Source organism: Excalfactoria chinensis, chromosome 4 (genome assembly GCF_039878825.1).
Source record: "Excalfactoria chinensis isolate bCotChi1 chromosome 4, bCotChi1.hap2, whole genome shotgun sequence".
Classification (NCBI taxonomy): Eukaryota; Metazoa; Chordata; class Aves; order Galliformes; family Phasianidae; genus Excalfactoria; species Excalfactoria chinensis.
Window position 1 is genome coordinate 86,198,161 of NC_092828.1, and position 17,837 is coordinate 86,215,997.

The 17,837-nt window shown below is 44.2% G+C and overlaps 1 protein-coding gene and 1 long non-coding RNA gene across 3 annotated transcripts in view; both read left to right on the forward strand.

The window, feature by feature from the left end:
• Positions 1-16,046, forward strand: part of LOC140251683 (uncharacterized) — a 33,529-nt gene extending 17,483 nt beyond the window's left edge. The window contains exons 2-5 of one of the 2 annotated variants that reach the window (XR_011903447.1): positions 9,562-9,624; positions 12,093-12,273; positions 13,344-13,463; positions 14,802-16,046. This is a non-coding gene — a long non-coding RNA (uncharacterized lncRNA). The remainder of the gene's footprint in view (positions 1-9,561; positions 9,625-12,092; positions 12,274-13,343; positions 13,464-14,801) is intronic. The other variant, XR_011903448.1, reaches the window with a different exon arrangement.
• A 1,118-nt stretch (positions 16,047-17,164) lies between these two features.
• The window catches only part of LOC140252191 (uncharacterized), a 98,810-nt gene continuing 98,137 nt past the window's right edge, over positions 17,165-17,837 (forward strand). The window contains exon 1 of the mRNA XM_072336561.1: positions 17,165-17,711. The gene's annotated coding sequence lies outside the window, so the exon portion shown is untranslated. The remainder of the gene's footprint in view (positions 17,712-17,837) is intronic.

Genomic DNA, 17,837 nt, shown 5'->3' on the forward strand with positions numbered 1-17,837 from the left:
GAAAAATGTTTGATACAGGCCCACCCTGTACAGCTGTACGTGATATTGTGGAGGAGTGACTGGTTAGGTTAGTAGGTCATGTTTATTTCATGTGCTTTTGTGTTTTGTGTGTGACTTGAATCTGTATTTTTTAAAGTGAAATTTACCTGCGTTTATCTGTTAAAACAGAGTATATTGACACAGTGCAGCTACTTCATGAGATGCTTTAGTGTATTGTAACCATGCAGCTTAAAAGCAATGGCATTCATGTTGGGGTTAGGATGATTGTGAGCCTGTCAGCTCTGTACTTAAGGCCAATGTTTCCTTGGGCTGTGCAGATGTAATTCTGGCTTAGCTTGGCAGGTACGCTCACGCTTCCCAAGTCAGCCGCCTTGCCTGCAATATCCGCCTCTCTGTCCCAAAGCCGGGACAGATTCTGTAGCTGTAATTTCATCTCCACAGCCGGTCTTAAAATGATGTCAGAAACGAAGATCACAGGATTGTCCGCTAGATTGAAATTCTAAAAGGATAGATATTACATTTGGGGCTCACTTCATTCACTTTCTCATTTTTGAACTCTTTAGTTTCTTTATGTAACGCTTCCAAAGTTTCTGTTTTGTGAACACGAGCAAAGCTATCCTTGTCTGTGTTTTCTCATCCAGTCTTCTGATAGTGGGATGTGGGCTTTAAGAAAGGAAATCACAAGGCTCAATCTTGGTGTTATTTCGTGCAGCTGTGGAAGGTAACGCATCTGTTCCACAAGCATTTGGTTGTTGCTTTTCTGTCTCTTTTGTAATAGATCAAAGCTGGCTGAAAGAAATGTAGAAAGATAATTCAAGTATCACATATAGTTTTAGATCTCAGAGGTGCGCTTTATTATTTTAAGGTGAGTTGTGATTGTTCTGGTATGAATTAAAACTGTTTTGTACTCATAAGCTTACTAAAGAAACGCACAGCCAATACTAATAATGTCAGCTTCTGCTGGAAATGGAGACCTAGGCCTACACTGCTGTCTTTTGAACTTGTCGGTCTGAAGGAGAAGGTAAAATTGCTCTGTTATTGGCGTGGGTTTACTTTGTTAGCGCTGAGCTTTATTGCCTGTGAGAAGATAGAAGCTCATTCCCAAATCAAACCTATTAGGTTGACTACAGTTGTTCAGTCTCTTGCACAAGAAAGGCAAAAGCAAACATCACCTATTGAATGAATTAAGTAAAATACCATCATGAAAGATGCTGGCTTTCTTCCTGCATTGCCAGCGTGGCTGAGAGTGCAGACAGCTCCAGCGGCGTAACTCAGCATGGCTGCGGTGGGCTGTCACAGGCATCCCCTCCTCTCTGGGAAGAAACTCAGCGCAGCTCACACTGAAATTCAGAAATAGCCCCGTATGTATTCACATACATAGAGTAGGATGGTGTCTGAAGGAGAGCAAAGCATGTGTGCTGTACATACAAGGATCTGCCATCCCTATCACAGAAGTATTTCTTGTTTTTTGTGCTTTAAAACTTGCTCTGTTGGAATCATCAGAACAGCACAAGGGGAAATCAGATGGAGTATCATCATTTAACCTTGCACTCCATTAAAAGGAATCTAACATAAAAGGGACATAAATTATTCTCCACAGCAGAGCTCTGCTTAAACTTTCTGGTCCCTGGACAGTGAACCTCTGGAGTGAGGTTGTCACTTCATTTGATTTCATGTGCGCAGTGTTCATTATTGCCATAGATTCTATACAATTAATATGTCCACTTTTGAAATGCTGCAGCACTGCACGTAGTTACAATCATACTTTTGGGAGGGCTCATTATGGCAGCTTCCTGTGCCTGACAGCACAGTGTTTTCTGAAGTCGCAATGCATTCTTAATGCAGTGATAAATACCCGATGGTTTCATTTTTGCAGTAGCAGGAGGTTTGTGTGATGGCTGCAGTTCACAGCATGGAGGAATCTCTTGGGATGGCAGGAATTTTCTCACTGGAATGCTTTTTTAAAACAAAAACAAAACCCAAAAAACCAAACCCACCAACCCACCCTACGCTGAGAACATTGATTTAAAAACAAATGAACAGGTACGATGTTCTTTCATTTGGAAATAGTGATGGATGGAGAACTGTGCCTAATAATTATTATTGGTGCCTAATAATGAGCTATTAGTTGTTAGCTCACTCTTACATCTTTGCTTGCAGCTACATGCTTGTGCAGGAGTGAATAATAAGGGCTTCTTAACTTACTTTTTTTGACAGACATAGGTGTGTTTTATGTAGTTTTCCGTTGCCATGGCAGATAACCCTCCTAAATCACAATATTGTTGACAGGTCTTTCCCAGCTATTTTGTCAGCTGTGTTCTGTTAGCTTTTCAGATTTTATCTATTTTTTTTTCCTATTTTATTGTAATAATAATTGTGCATTTTATGAAAATATTGATATATTTTATATAAATATAAAAACGTATCTATTTTGCACACATCCATGTGTAATGGGAACTGTGAAATAGGTGTTATTTTCTGTTCCCCTTGTTCTTAATCAACATGGCATTGCCCGGTCTGGCTCATGTAGGTTTTTCTCTGGCTGTTTCCCTGCTGCGTTGAGGCAAGCTGCCGATAGTGCTCTTCATGTTGCCACAGCAAAGAGTCTGCCTGTTGTCCTTGCTCTTCTGAGCCTCTTTTCTGCAGAAATGTTTTGGTTTCCATCTTTTGGTTTTTGTTTTTACTTTTGTTGTTGTTTTTCTTCCCAGTCGTGGTGACTATTTACTGGAATTCATTTCTTGATGTGTTGAATCTGCCCAAACCTCATATCTGACTGTTTGTAAATACTTACGTCAGCAGCCCTCAGCTACTTATAAGCTGCCTGTGAACAAGAGAAGAAATGAGGATATCTTAAGTCATTCTTTTCATCCTATTGCCTCTTTCTAACTCCGCAATGGCTAACAGCTATTCCAGTTTGTGGCTGTGAGACAAGCTGTTAACACAGCCTTTGTCCTTTCAGCTTTTCACACTTCTTTTTCCCCTTTGTAACAGCCTTTGCCATTTCAGATTTTTGCACTTTTGTGTGTGCTTGTCTTTATACGGTACATGTGCTGTAAATCACTGAAGACTTATGTTGGCAGGCAGCTGCCATGGGCCACTCATTTGTAAGAACACATCAGTTCAAAAAATGTCAAACAAAATGAAACAGCCCCTCAGCTCGGGGGGAAAAAAGGAAGAAAAGGAACAAGAAAAGAAAGGCAACAAAAGCTGTCTGTAGTCAGTGCTGTACTTCGGTCTTATGCAGTATGAAGTTGTTGCCGTTCATCAGCCTGACTGAAGCTGGGAACATTGCTTCTCTGTGCTGCTTCACTGGGATCACCGAGTGAAAGGCTGCTTGTGCTGCCTGTTAAAGAGTAAGAATTACAGCAGGGAACTCTGAGCGTCTTCGAAGGAGTTACAGGAGGGAGGAAGGACACATAGAAAACGTAACAGAAAGAAGGTGCTGGAGGTGCACAGGTTTACACAAATCTCTTAGTGTTTATTGCACCAGCTGTCATCATTTGTAGATGGCAGAATGGCCGCAGAATAGCTGACAGGGGAAGTGACAGGCACTAGTGAGAGTGATATGGTTGTGAGTGCAGATCTCAGAATCAACCTTAAGGCTCACTGCTTGTAGTAGTGAACAGTGTGCTGTAGGCATACACATCTTACTGCTTGTAGTAGTGAACAGTGTGCTGTAGGCATACACATCTTACTGCTTGTAGTAGTGAACAGTGTGCTGTAGGCATACACATCTTACTGTGGACTTTGAGAGGTTTCTCACAGATGTGTCCATAGCAGTTAGCAGTGTCAGATGTCTGATGTGTATGGTTTTCCCAGTTGTTGAGAGGAGCAACCAACTTCTACCTCTGCTATTTTCTGCAGCGCCGGCTGGTTCTCTCCCCTCCCCTTCCCTAGTAGCAGGCATCATTTGCCACCTTCTTCACCCACCAAGCCCTGTCTTAGACCGCTGTTTAACTCCGGTGATTGTAGCATGTTCTTTACTGCTTTGAACTATGAAGATAAGGTCTCCAGCCACCAGAGAATGGCTGAAATGTAAATAATGGCTAATGTAAGTGAGTTAATACTTGACTTTTTTATTCACAGAATCACAGAATTTTTCAGGTTGGAAAAGACCTCGAAGATCATCTAGTCCAACCATTACCAATACTTCCCAGCTAAACCATATTCCTCAACGCAACATCCAAACGTTTCTTGAACACTCCCATGGTCGGTGACTCTACCACCTCCCTGGGCAGTGCATTCCAATGCCTGACTATCCTTTCTGAGAAGAAATACTTCCTAATGTCCAGCCTGAACCTCCCCTGTCGCAGCTTGAAACCATTCCCTCTCGTTCTATCACTGTCTACACGAGAGAAGAGGTCAACCCCCAGCTCACCACAACCTCCCTTCAGGAAGTTATAGAGAGCTATAAGCTCTCCCCTGAACCTCCTCTTCTCCAGGCTGAACAATCCCAGTTCCCTCAGCTGCTCCTCATAAGGCCTGTGCTCCAGACCCCTCACCAGCTTTGTTGCCCCCCTCTGAACACATTCCAGGGCCTCAATGTCTTTCTTGCAGAGAGGGGCCCAAAACTGAACACAGTACTCAAGGTGTGGCCGAGTAGTGCCCTTTCCTTGATGAAACCCTGTATGATGGTGTTTAATAATGAACATTTTTGCGTATCTTCAAGTGTTTCTTAGATGTAAGATGTAACGTATTGGAATTTGTGAGGAACAACATTTCAGCTTAGTTTCCCAGAGTCATTTGAGAGCTACGAGAACATGAAGGATCAAATAGTGAAAATGCAGTCAATGTGCCATCGCTTTCACCATGTTTATCCAGAGAAATATGCAGATAAACTAAAAACAAACCAAAAAAGGATGCTGCTGGTTTCCTTGGAGCTTCAGAACTTGAGAGTGAATATAAATGAGCTGGGTTTTCTGCACTGTCCTGTAAGTTCATCTGACTTGTTTGTTGTACAAGATAACAGCAGTCTGAATGTGTATGTAGGTTACAAGTGTCCTGTTGTGTTCCTAGGCTGTTCTCTTAGGAAGGCTCTTTACTTCTGTATTTTTACCTAAAAACATGCTTGAAGGTACAGATTACTAAATGCTGGTATTGAGCATAACAGGCGAGTTGTTTGCCTTGTTCCAACCTAAGCATAATGGTTTTACTCTGAAAAAGATGAGAATGGCACTTAGCAATATTCAGGACGGAGGTGAAGTCAGCCCTGTAGTCTTGGTGTGCTGCTGGCTTTCCAATGAGCCATCTTTATTTTATCTGGTTCTTTAATTTCTGACAGATTTCTGATGTGTTTCTGAAATTAATTATACTGCAGAAATGTGCTCAATGGGTGGAAGTGAGTGCCAAGAGACACTGCTAAATAAATAAAACAGCACCTGTTGAAGCCTTGAGGGTTTGCACCTCTTACGTTATAATAAAGCCTTCGTTCTACTGCTCAGTTCACAGGATTGTGAAATCCTGTGCTGCCATCTGGTGGATAAACTAAAACTATATGTATAAAGTGACAAATTGGAAATGGATCTAATAGTACCGATGCAGAACAACAGCATCAGCAAAAAAATATGAGAGTATGCAGAAAAACAAAAGAAAGCAACAAAAACCCCTTAGGTTTTGATAGGGCCATTTCAGACAAACCTGTGGAGGACTTTTTGATAAGGGCGATGGAGGCCTGGAGCAGATTGCACAGGGAAGTTCGGGGATCTCTTTCCATGGAGATAATGAAGATATTCAGTACCCATCCTGGTGCCCATCTGCATGACCTGCTGTGGGAATCCTCCTTAGAAGGGGGTTTGGTTCCGGTGATCTCTTGAGGTCCCTTCCAACACTTCAATTCTGTGACTGTACAGTCTGACAGCACAGCTTGTGTAGAGTGCTCCCCTTGTACTTAGTTTTGGTCAATTGCTTGGAAATCAGTTTTATGTTACTTCTAAAGGCTTGAGGATTTTCTGCCTTGACAACATCTTCCTTCTGAGCTAAGTTTGTATTTCCTCACCTTTACGGGAATAACATCAGTCATTTCATGTTCCCTCCTGCAGAGATTTGATGTTCAGTGTTTGTATCTCATTTACTTTATCGTCTGGCAGCACTGCACACAGAACTAAATACCTTCATGACAATTTAAATGGTAAGCCCAGGGCTGAGGCCACCAAACTGTGCAGTAATTGTGTTGTAGGCCATAAAGTGACTGACAGCTGAGTTCAGAAAACAAAATACTGTCAGTGAACTGTTCCTAGAAAATACATGATGCACTTCTTAACGTTTAGTACTGTTTGCTGGAGCTCAACTTTTTTGTTGCTGTTTCCACGCTTATTTTTCTACATCTGTGGTGGTGTTCTTTCTTTCTTTCTTTTTAAATTCCAGTCTCAGAAGTTCTACTCATAAAACAATTTCAGGCCAGAAATAGGTGCTGTGGATGTCTGTGTGATGTCTGTATGGCTTGTAGCGTCTGCAGAATTGTGCTCGGCGGGGCAATAGCTGTATTGGTAAAGAACAAGGTTTTACTTGGTATGACCAGCACGTCCTCCAGAACTTCACTTTAAAAATGGCCTGCCCCTCTTTGTCCATGCTGCTAGTGCTGGTCACTATTCAGTGTGAATTGTTTCTAAGGAAGGTGGTGCTCCCGAGCTGGCCTGCTGCTCTGCTCTCCTTTTCAGGGTTGTGATCATAAATAATTGCTTTCCATTTTGGTTTTACTTAATCATAATACATATGACTAAAATGCTTTTCTGCTGCTAAAAAAATGGTAGAATAGAAGAAGGCAACTGTCATAACGTTGTTTTCCTTTCTGCACTTTATTCTCAGAGTTTTCAGTAATGATTTGAGGTCGATGTTTGTATTCAAGGAGCTAAATATGAAAATCGGTCCATTAATCTCCCGTGTGAAAGCTCAAGTAACAAACAAAGGATCCTCATTTGTGAGTAGTTAATTAAGCTTCTATGCCTTAAGCATGTAGTTACATCTAATTTAAATACTAACTGTGCTAATACCAAAAGCTGTTATTTGGCTGATGGTCAGTAGATCCGTTCATCTGAGAAAAATATAGATATATCTACGTTACAGATGGAAATGGGAAGTGCATTAGCATACTGCTTCCATACAGTGAGCCATCTCTGAGATGTGAACTGGTACCTTTTCTACTAACTTGAGGAGGAAAAAGGCCATTACTCAGCTTATAAGGGAGAGCAATTGTAATTGCCAGTATTGTGAGGCAAGTGTTAGTACAGCCTCCCAGGGATTTGCATTGAGTTCTGATACTAACTCTTTTAACTATTCCCAAGCATTTAGTGTGACTCACAAGCTTTTTAGGATCAAAGGATTTTCAAAAGAGTCTTAAATATTCCATGGAAATATCAGGGAACCCGAATGATCTGTGCTGATGCAGTTGATGAAACGTGTGCTGTGTGTTCCTTTAGTAGGATGAGTCCAGCCAGGGGAGAGATGGTGGGTCACTGCGGGTTTGATATAGCATGAAACGGCACCTATTTGTCACATAAGTTCATCTTGGTGATATTTTTAGGGTACTTTTTTGCCACGTACTGTAGTCTGATTTCTGTAATGTAATTTTAGGCCGAATCACAATATTTTTACCTATTGTTTTCCGTCTTTGTTCCTCTTTGAAATCTAGGCATGTAAACGTACACGCTCTATGTACATCTTACATACTTCATGAGCTAATTGAAGAGAGCTGTCATTTTGGATTTCCAGCTATCATAGGTGTTTGCGATTAGCCTTTTCTGCTTGGCTAGGCTATAAGGAACATAAAACTTTTGTTTTTGAATTACCTACCCATAGAAAATCTAACCCGTTTGAATGACTGTATGCTATGCATAAAGGTGCATAAAGAGTGTGATGGAAGTTAGTCTGTAGGGTTGAGCGGCTGCTCCCTTGAGTCAGACTGGTCCTGTCTGCTCAGGGAAGAGAGTTAGTAGAGTTTGTTATGATGCTTCATCTGTCATCATAATACATGAAATCTGAAGGAAGGTTTATTGTGACGAAGTACAGAATGCTAACTAACTACAAAGGAACAGGCTTCTGTGCGGCACCGCTGTGCTCTGCTGGGACCAACCGTGAGTGTTTTATTGACGAGCTCACCCCGGGTGTAACCACATACAGCCCATTTTTAGGGATGATCTCGTGAGAAGGAGCCCAGGCTCGGCTGGAAGCGCTGTTTGTGTGTGGGTAGCAATTCCTGCTGAGCGGAATGAGAACTTTGGAGCGAAGGTAGCAGGTGTGAGCCGCTCTGTTACAAGACCTGTCTGCAGAATGAGCGCCATCAGGAAGCATTCCCAGACTGTCTGTCACCTCCATGCTCTTTAACTGATTGCTCTGAAAACTAATGAAGATTTCTGTTGTTACGATTAAATAGACATGAATGATCAGAATTACTGGAAAGAGCCAAGAAACCTATTTGTTTTGCAGAATGTCTTTTAATGCCTTACAGTAAAAGTTTGACACAACACAGAGCAAGTTACTCTTGCAGTTTATTTCAAATTTATCTCCACTTGATTTTCAATAGCTATTGTTAGAGGATAAAAATTAGTTCTCGGTGTTTATCTCATTCCACCTGATCTTTAATAGAGTTTGTGACAGTCAAAAGGAAGTTAGCTCATGCATTTTCTCCGTTATCAAGAACTGCCGACAAGTTATAAACAAGAAGATGATCATTAATTTTAATTCTCTGAACAGTTCAGTGAGGTGAGTATATCCCTGTTTGCATTTCTCTCATTTAAACACTGACAGTTTCCCTCAAAGAAGCCGCAGATTGCCCATCAGATTCTGTGTTCAGAGGATTGATAACACCAGCGGGTCCCGTTTTTTTCAGCTTTGTTGGCACGAGTGTTGCAGTTTTGTCAGTAACTTGCATCTAAAGAACTGAACTCCTTGCCTCCTTTCCCTTCTGTCCTTGAACTGATAAATCTGCTTAGTCAGCGTGGAGAACTCAGCAGAGCTCATGCTTTTTGATCTCCTGTCATCATCTTCTCCTTTCCGCTGATCAAATGTAAACTGCAATCTCAGTCCTAAGGTACTTAATATATAGAACTGATGGCAGCGTTTTACTGGGAATTATGTATTTACTTATTTGCTTATTGCATTAAGTGTAGCGTTTTGGACTTCACGCAACTGCAGAGTTAATTGTATGCATCCCTGAATGTCGTCTTGCCTGTGGAGTAAAGAGGCGTTGTAATTTTCATGGAGAAATGGAGTAACTAGTAGATTGTCAAATATATTATGCCAACTAAAAAAATTGTGGGGCATTTTATTGCTGTTTTCCGAGTTGCTTTTTTTCCCCACCAATGACATGAAAATTACAACAAAAAATTGCTTAATTTTTTTTTATTTTTTTTTTTTTGTGGAGCTTTGTGTGTGTGTGTTTTATTCTAGAATACCCAACTGAAGCTGCTTCTAAAGTGAGGAAAAACATTGTTTTTTTAGGGGGGAAAAAAAAGTAAAACTTTTCCATGGTTTTAAGCTCTCTGTGTGACATACGACATTCTTTTAAGCTTTAAGTGACACACTACAACCCACACTGTGTCAAATTGCACCTGTTGGGTTGCACAGGATAACGTGACAGAGCACCGTACAGTGGAGCAGCACGACGGGATGTGTCAAGTGTGTATATCGGTGCGTGTGTGTATATCGGTGCGTGTGTGTACATCTGTGCGTATATATCTGTGCGTGCGTACATCTGCGTGTGTATATCTGTGTATCTGGGTGCACGGGTATCTGGGCGCGCGTCTCTGCGTGCGCGTCTCTGCGCATGTCTCGGTGTGTGTCTCGGTGTGGGGGTGTGTCTGTGTGTGGGGGTGTGTATATTTGTGAAAAGTGGTTTAATGGGGATAGGGGGCAAGAAAAAGTGGTTTAATATGGGTGGGGGGCAAGAAAAGGGGGTGTTTAATATGGGTGGGGGGCAAGGAATGAGGGTTTATTATGGGTGGGGGGCAAGAAAAGTGGGTTTAATGGGGGTGGGGGGCAAGAAAAGGGGGTTTAATGGGGGTGGGGGGCAATAAAAAGGGGTTTAATATGGTTGGGGGTCAAGAAAAAGGGGTTTAATATGGATGGGGGGCAAGAATAGGGGGTTTAATGGGGGTGGGGTCAAGAAATGTGGGTTTAATATGGGTGGGGGGCAAGAAAAGGGTGTTTAATGGGGGTTGGAGCCAAGAAAAAGGAGTTTAATATGTGTTGGGGGCAAGAAAAGGGGGTTTAATGGGGGTGGGGGGCAAGAAAAATGGGTTTAATGGGGGTGGGAGGCAAGAAAAAGGGGTTTAATGGGGGTGGGAGGCAAGAAAAAGGGGTTTCATATGGGTGGCGGGCAAGAAAAGGGGGTTTAATATGGTTGGGGGGCAAGAAAAGGGGTTGAATATGGGTGGGGGGCAAGAAAAAGGGGTTTAATGGGGGTGGGAGGCAAGAAAAAGGAGTTTAATAGGGGTGGGAGAAAAGAAAATGGGTTTAATAGGGGTGGGGTCAAGAGAAGGGGGTTTAATGGGGGTGGGGAGCAAGAATAAGGGGTTTAATGGGTGTGGGGGGCAAGAAAAATGGGTTTAATTGGGGTGGGGTCAAGAAAAAGGGGTTTAATGGGGGTGGGGGGCTAGAAAAGGGGGTTTAATATGGCTTGAGTTCAAGAAAAGGGGGTTTAATGGCAGTGGGGGGCAAGAAAAAGGGGTTTAATGAGGTTGGGGGGCAAGAAAAAAGGGATTAATGGGGTGAGGGGCAAGAAATGTGGGTTTACTATGGTTGGGGGGCAAGAAAAGTGGTTTTAATATGTGTGGGGGGCAAGAAAGGGGGTTTAATATGGGTGGGGGGCAAGTAAAGTGGGTTTAATGGGGGTGGGGGGCAAGAAAAGGGGGTTTAATGAGGGTGGGGGGCAATAAAAAGGGGTTTAATATGGGTGGGGGGCAATAAAAAGGGGTTTAATATGGATGGGGAGCAAGAATAGGGGGTTTAATGGGGGTGGGGTTAAGAAATGTGGGTTTAATATGGGTGGGGGGCAAGAAAAGGGGGTTTAATGGGGGTGGGGGGCAAGAAAAAGGGGTTTTAATGGGGGTTGGGGGCAAGAAAAGGGGGTTTAATATGGGTGGGGGGCAAGAAAAGGGGGTTTAATATGGGTGGGGGGGCAAGAAAAGGGGGTTTAATATGGGTGGGTGGCAAGAAAAGTGGGATTAATGGGAGTGGGAGGCAAGAAAATGGGGTTTAATGAGGTTGGGGGGCAAGAAAAAAGGGATTAATGGGGGTGAGGGGCAAGAAATGTGGGTTTAATATGGGTGGGAGGCAAGAAAAGTAGGTTTAATATGGGTGGGGGGCATGAAAAGTGGGTTTAATATGGGTGGGGGGCAAGAAAGGGGGTTTAATGGGGGTGGGGGGCAAGAAAAAGGGGTTTAATATGGTTGGGGGGCAATAAAAAGGGTTTAATATGGATGTGGGGCAAGAATAGGGGGTTTAATGGGGGGGCGGTCAAGCAATGTGGGTTTAATATGGGTGGGGGGCAAGAAGAGTACGTTTAATATGGGTGGGGGGCAAGAAAAAGGGGTTGAATGGGGGTGGGGGGCAATAAAAATGGGTTAAATGAAGGTGGGGGGCAAGAAAAGGGGGTTTAATGGGGATGGGTGGCAAGAAATGGGATTTAATGGGGGTGGGGTGCAAGAAAAAGGGGTTTAATATGGTTGGGGGGCAAGAAAAGTGGGTTTAATAATTTTGGGGGTAAGAAAAGGGGGTTTAATGGGGTTGGGGGGCAAGAAAATGGGTTTAATGGGGGTGGGGGGCAAGAAAAAGGGGTTTAATTGGGGTTCGGGGCAAGAAAATGGGTTGAATATGGGTGGGGGGGCAAGGAAATGGGGTTTAATGGGGGTGAGGGGCAAGGAAATGGGGTTTAATGGGGGTGGGGGGCAAGAAAAAGGGGTTTAATATGGGTGGGGAGCAAGAAAAGGGGGGTGTAATGGGCGTGGGGGGAAGAAAAAGGGGTTTAATGGGGGTGGGGGGCAAGAAAAAGGGGTTTAATATGGGTGAGGGGCAAGAAAAGGTTGTGTGTGTATATCTGTGTGTATATATCTGTGTGTATAATTATACACCCCTCACACCCCATACCCATCCTGTAGTTCCTATTGCAGTGCTGAAGCCTTTATTAATCCACCCTGCACGTTGGATTCCTCTTCTGAGTCCAGATTGTTGCCGCTCCGCATCCATGTGTGTCAGCTCAGCATCTGTGTGCACAATGAAACACCAGTCACCGATTGGCTGCAGGATCATCTTATTGCCTGCAGGACCCCATTGTGTGCGGTAGGATCATCCCATGCCTGAAGAACCCCTTTGTATGCGGTAGGATCATCTATCTCCATCATCATCACCTCCATCATCATCACCTCCATCATAATAATAATGGTCAATTGCTAATTAATAATGCTCCGTCATATACTAATTCCGCTTTAGAGCTAATAAAGTTCCACTGGTAATAATAAGACTCCGTTGCCAATAAATAAGAGTCCATTGCCAATAAATTAAACTCCATTGTTAATAAGTAAGAGTCTATTTCCAATAAATAAGAATCCACTGCTAATTAGACTCCTTAGCTAATTACTATGACTCCATTGCCAATAACTAAGACTCCACTGCCAATAAATAAGACTCCATTGCAAAGGAAGACTATATTGCTAATAAATAAGACTTCATTGCTAATAAATAAGACTCCATTGACAATAAATAAGATTCAATTCCTAATCAATAAATCTCCATTGGTAATAATGAGATTCCATTGTGAATAAGTAAGGCTCCAGTGCCAATTAATGAGTCTCCATTGCCAAGAAATTGAACTCCATTGCCAATAAATAGAACTCCAAGGCCAATAAATAAGACTCCATTGCTAATTAATAAGACTCCATTGCCAACAATTAAGACTCCATTCCTTATTAGACTCCGTTGCCAATAAATACGACTGCATTGCTTATAATTAAGACTCCATTGCTGATAAATAAGAGTTCATTGCTAATATGTAAGTCTGCATTGCAAATAAATAAGATTCCATTCCTAATAAATAAGACTCGTTTGCTAATAAATAAGACTCCATTGTTAATAATTAAGACTCATTTGCTAATAAATTACAATCTATTGCCAATAAATAAGACTCCACGGCTAATAAATAGGACTCCATTGCCAATAAATAAGACTCCATTGCTAATTAGATTCCATTGCTAATAATGCAGACTCCATTGCCAATCAATCAGCCTCCATCCATGTTACTCACTCAGTGCCTGCTTGTGTTCCCAGCCCTATTGCTGCAGGTAACAGCATTGTTCACAGTGTGGTACCTGCAGATGTGGGCAGCGCCTTCATTGCCGTGTCGTGTCCAACAGGTGCCAGCAGAGCCCCGAGAGATGCGCGGCTCCCGATGAGAACAGCGAGGAACAGAAACCTGCATTGCCTGGAACGCCTCGGAACTCAACTTTGCTGAGCGGGAATTGCCTGCCCTGCAGGTAAGAGCAGCACACACTGACTGTGTTGGATCTGTTCCTTAGTGGGACTTGAGCTCATGAGCCAGAGCTCATTGCTGCACTGCAGTGCTGAATGCTGAGTGCAGTGCCCTTCTTGCTGCCCCCAATGGCAGCCATTGCCTTTTGCCACCCAAGTGCTGCCATCACGTTCTGCCCCCCAAGTGCAGCCTATGCGTTGCGCCCCATAAGTGCCGCCATCACATTCTGCCCCCCAAGTTCGTTTCTGTTCCCCCATGGCTCCATTCAGTTCTTTATTGCTGCTGTTGCTCCTCCGTTGCAGTTCTGCGTTGTGTCCACAAGGCGGCGCTGTTGTAGCTCCCATTGCTGTTAATAGGGCTGCAATGCAAAGGGAGATTCAGACTGCTGCTATTAATGTCCTCTATGGTCACTATGGGGTTTAATGGGCGCTATGGGGTTTTATGGGATCATTTGGGGCCTTTATGGGGTCTCTATGGGGTTTAATGGGGCCTTTGGGTGTCCGATGGGGTTTAATGGGGTCTTATGGGATCCCTATGAGGGTTTAATAAGGGCCTATGGGATGTTATGGGGCCCTTATGGGGTTTAATGGGGTCTTCTGGGATATTTATGGGCCATGATGTGTGTGTGTATATGTGTGTGTATATATGTGTGCATATACCCCATAAGACCTCACTGGCCCCTGTTAAACCCCATAGAGACCCAAAAGGACTCCATAGAGACCCCATAGGACCCATTTGAACCCCATAGCAACCCCATAGGCCCCATTTGGACCCCATAGGACCCCATAAGACCCTTTTGAACTCCATAGGACTCCATAGACACCCCATAAGACCCCATAGGCCTCCATTAAACCCCATAGAGACCTGATGTGTGGTGTGTGTCTGTGTGTGTCTGTGTGTGTCTGTGTGTGTCTGTGTGTGTCTGTGTGTGTCTGTGTGTGTCTGTGTGTGTCTGTGTGTGTCTGTGTGTGTCTGTGTGTGTCTGTGTGTGTCTGTGTGTGTCTGTGTGTGTCTGTGTGTGTCTGTGTGTGTCTGTGTGTGTCTGTGTGTGTCTGTGTGTGTCTGTGTGTGTCTGTGTGTGTCTGTGTGTGTCTGTATAATGGCCTTATATCCCATAGCTGGATGGCGTTTTGTCCCTATGCTGTTCCTGTTGTGTGTTGGTGCCTTTATGAGCCATCCCTGCCTTATACCCCATATCCATCCTGTTGTTCCTATTGCAGTGCTGATGCCTTTATTAACCATCCCTTATACCCCATATCCATCCTGTTGTTCCTATTGCAGTGCTGATGCCTTTATTAACCATCCCTTATACCCCATATCCATCCTGTTGTTCCTATTGCAGTGCTGATCCCTTTATTTAATCCTCCCTGCTTTCCATCCTCACATGCTGCACGTTGGATTCCTCCACTGAGTCCAGATTGTTGCCGCTCCGCATCCATGTGTGTCAGCTCAGCATCTGTGTGCACAATGAAACACCAGTCACCGATTGGCTGCAGGATCATCCCATTGGCTGCTGGACCCCACTGTGCACCACAGACCCCACTGTGTGCTGTAGGATCATCCCATTGGGTGTAAGATCATCCCATGGGCTGTAGGATCGTCCCATTGTGTGCTGTAGGATCGTCCCATTGTGTGCTGTAGGATCGTCCCATTGTGTGCTGTAGGACCATCTATCTCCATCGTCATCACCTTCATCACCATAATAATGGCCTATTGCTAATTAATAATGCTCCATCACTAATACTACTCCATTGCTAATTAATATTATTCCATCACTAATAATTTGCCATTGGCAATTAATCATTCTCCATTGAGAATTAATAATAGTCCATCGATATTAATACTAAATCAATAACTAATAATGCTCCATCATTACTTAATAACATTCCATTGCTAATTACTAATAGTCCATTGCTAATAATGCTGAAATTCAATAATAATGCTGTAGTGCTTTAATAATGTTACATCGCTCATTAAGAATGCTCCATCAAATACTAATACTGCTCTATAGCTAATAAAGTTCCACTGGTGTTAATAAGACTCCATTGCCAATAGATAAGACTCGACTGATAATAAATGTAACTCCACAGCTAATTAGTAAGACCCAATTACTAATAAATAAGACTCCATTGCCAATATCTAAGACACCACTGCCAATAAATATAACTCCATTGCCAATAAATAAGGCTCCATTGCCAATCAGTAGGACTCCATTGTCAATAAATAAGACTCAATTGCTAATTAGTAAGACTATATTGCGAATAAATAAGATTCCACTCCTAATAAATAAGACTCCATTGCTTATAATTATGACTCCTTTTCTTGAAGAGTCCATTGCCAATAAGTAAGACTCCATTGCTAATTAAACATTCCTAATAAATAAGACTTCATTGTCAATAAATAAGACTCTATTGCCAACAGACAAGACTACAATGCTAATTAGTAAGACTCTATAGCTAATAAATGAGACTCCATTGCTAATAAATATAACTCCATTAAGACTTAAGAGTCCATTGCCATTAAATAAGAGTCCATTGCCAATAAGTAAGAGTGTATTGATTGTAAGGCTCCATTGCCCATAAATGAGACTCCATTGCCAATCAAAAAGATTAATTGAAATAAAACTATATTTCCGGAAATATAAACTAATAAACTAACAACTAATAAGACTATATTGCCGGAAGGGACGCTACTGCGCATGTCCAAAATGGCGTCGGAGAAGCGCTACTGCGCATGTCCAAAATGGCGTCCTCCAATTTTGGCGGGATATCCCACAATGCACCGCGGCAGAAGGGACGCTACTGCGCATGTCCAAAATGGCGGCGAATACAGCGCTACTGCGCATGTCCAAAATGGCGTCCTCCAATTTTGGCGGGATATCCCACAATGCACCGCGGCAGAAGGGACGCTACTGCGCATGTCCAAAATGGCGGCGAATACAGCGCTACTGCGCATGTCCAAAATGGCGCCCTCCAATTTTGGCGGGATATCCCACAATGCACCGCGGCAGAAGGTACGCTACTGCGCATGTCCAAAATGGCGGCGAATACAGCGCTACTGCGCATGTCCAAAATGGCGCCCTCCAATTTTGGCGGGATATCCCACAATGCACCGCGGCAGAAGGGACGCTACTGCGCATGTCCAAAATGGCGGCGAATACAGCGCTACTGCGCATGTCCAAAATGGCCTCCTCCAATTTTGGCGGGATACCCCACAATGCACCGCGGCAGAAGGGACGCTACTGCGCATGTCCAAAATGGCGTCGGAGAAGCGCTACTGCGCATGTCCATAATGGCGTCCTCCAATTTTGGCGGGATATCCCACAATGCACCACGGCGGAAGGTACGCTACTGCGCATGTCCAAAATGGCGGCGGAAAAACTCTACTGCGCATGTCCAAAATGGCCTCCTCCAATTTTGGCGGGATATCCCACAATGCACCGCGGCAGAAGGGCCGCTACTGCGCATGTCCAAAATGGCGTCGGAGAAGCGCTACTGCGCATGTCCAAAATGGCGACCTCCAATTTTGGCGGGATATCCCACAATGCACCGCGGCAGAAGGGACGCTACTGCGCATGTCCACAATGGCGGCGGAAAAGCGCTACTGCGCTTGTCCAAAATGCCGACCTCCTCCTGCCGCGTTATATCCCACAATGCACCGCGCTGGAAGGGACGCTACTGCGCATGTCCAAAACGGCGGCGGAAAAGCGCTACTGCGCATGTCCAAAATGGCGACCTCCTATTTTAGCGGCGTTCTCTCCCGCCTTTGCCGCGCCCCGCGGTTTCTCGTTCGTTCTCCCTCAGCCGAACCCCGCGGGAGCCGACAAGGAGCCTCCATCGGCGGAGCGGTTTGTGCGTGGGATCAGGGCAGCCCGTCAGCCGGACGGAGCCGTCCTACGCGGGGTAGAAGCGCAGCGATCGTCGCTGCCCCCGGCCGGGTGAGCTCCCGGGTCCGGTTGGTTCCGGCTGGGGTAGAAAAGCTGCCGGCAGTTCCTGCCCGGGGAACAACAGTCGGACCGTGGAACAGCGTTTGGACGCAGGGAAAAGTCCGGGAGCGTCGCAGCAGGAGCTGCAGGTTGTTGCCTCGTTGCTGTTCTCAGCCATGGCAACGATAACGGGGTGTTCGTGCTGCTGTTCCCATCTATTGCTTATGGCCAGGTACCGTGTATTGCAGTCAGTGCTATCAAAGCGCTTGAAAGAAGGCCTGCAGCTCTGACTCAGTGCAGTGTGAAGCCGGCAGTGTGTGTGACTGAGTATGAAATAGATGGTCGTCTATTGTTGGTTTACTTATGATATATAAAATTGCTGCTAATGTCCCCCTATAGCCCCCCATCATCCCATTGCCCCCTATAGCCCTCCATTGCTTAGGAGTGTGGGGG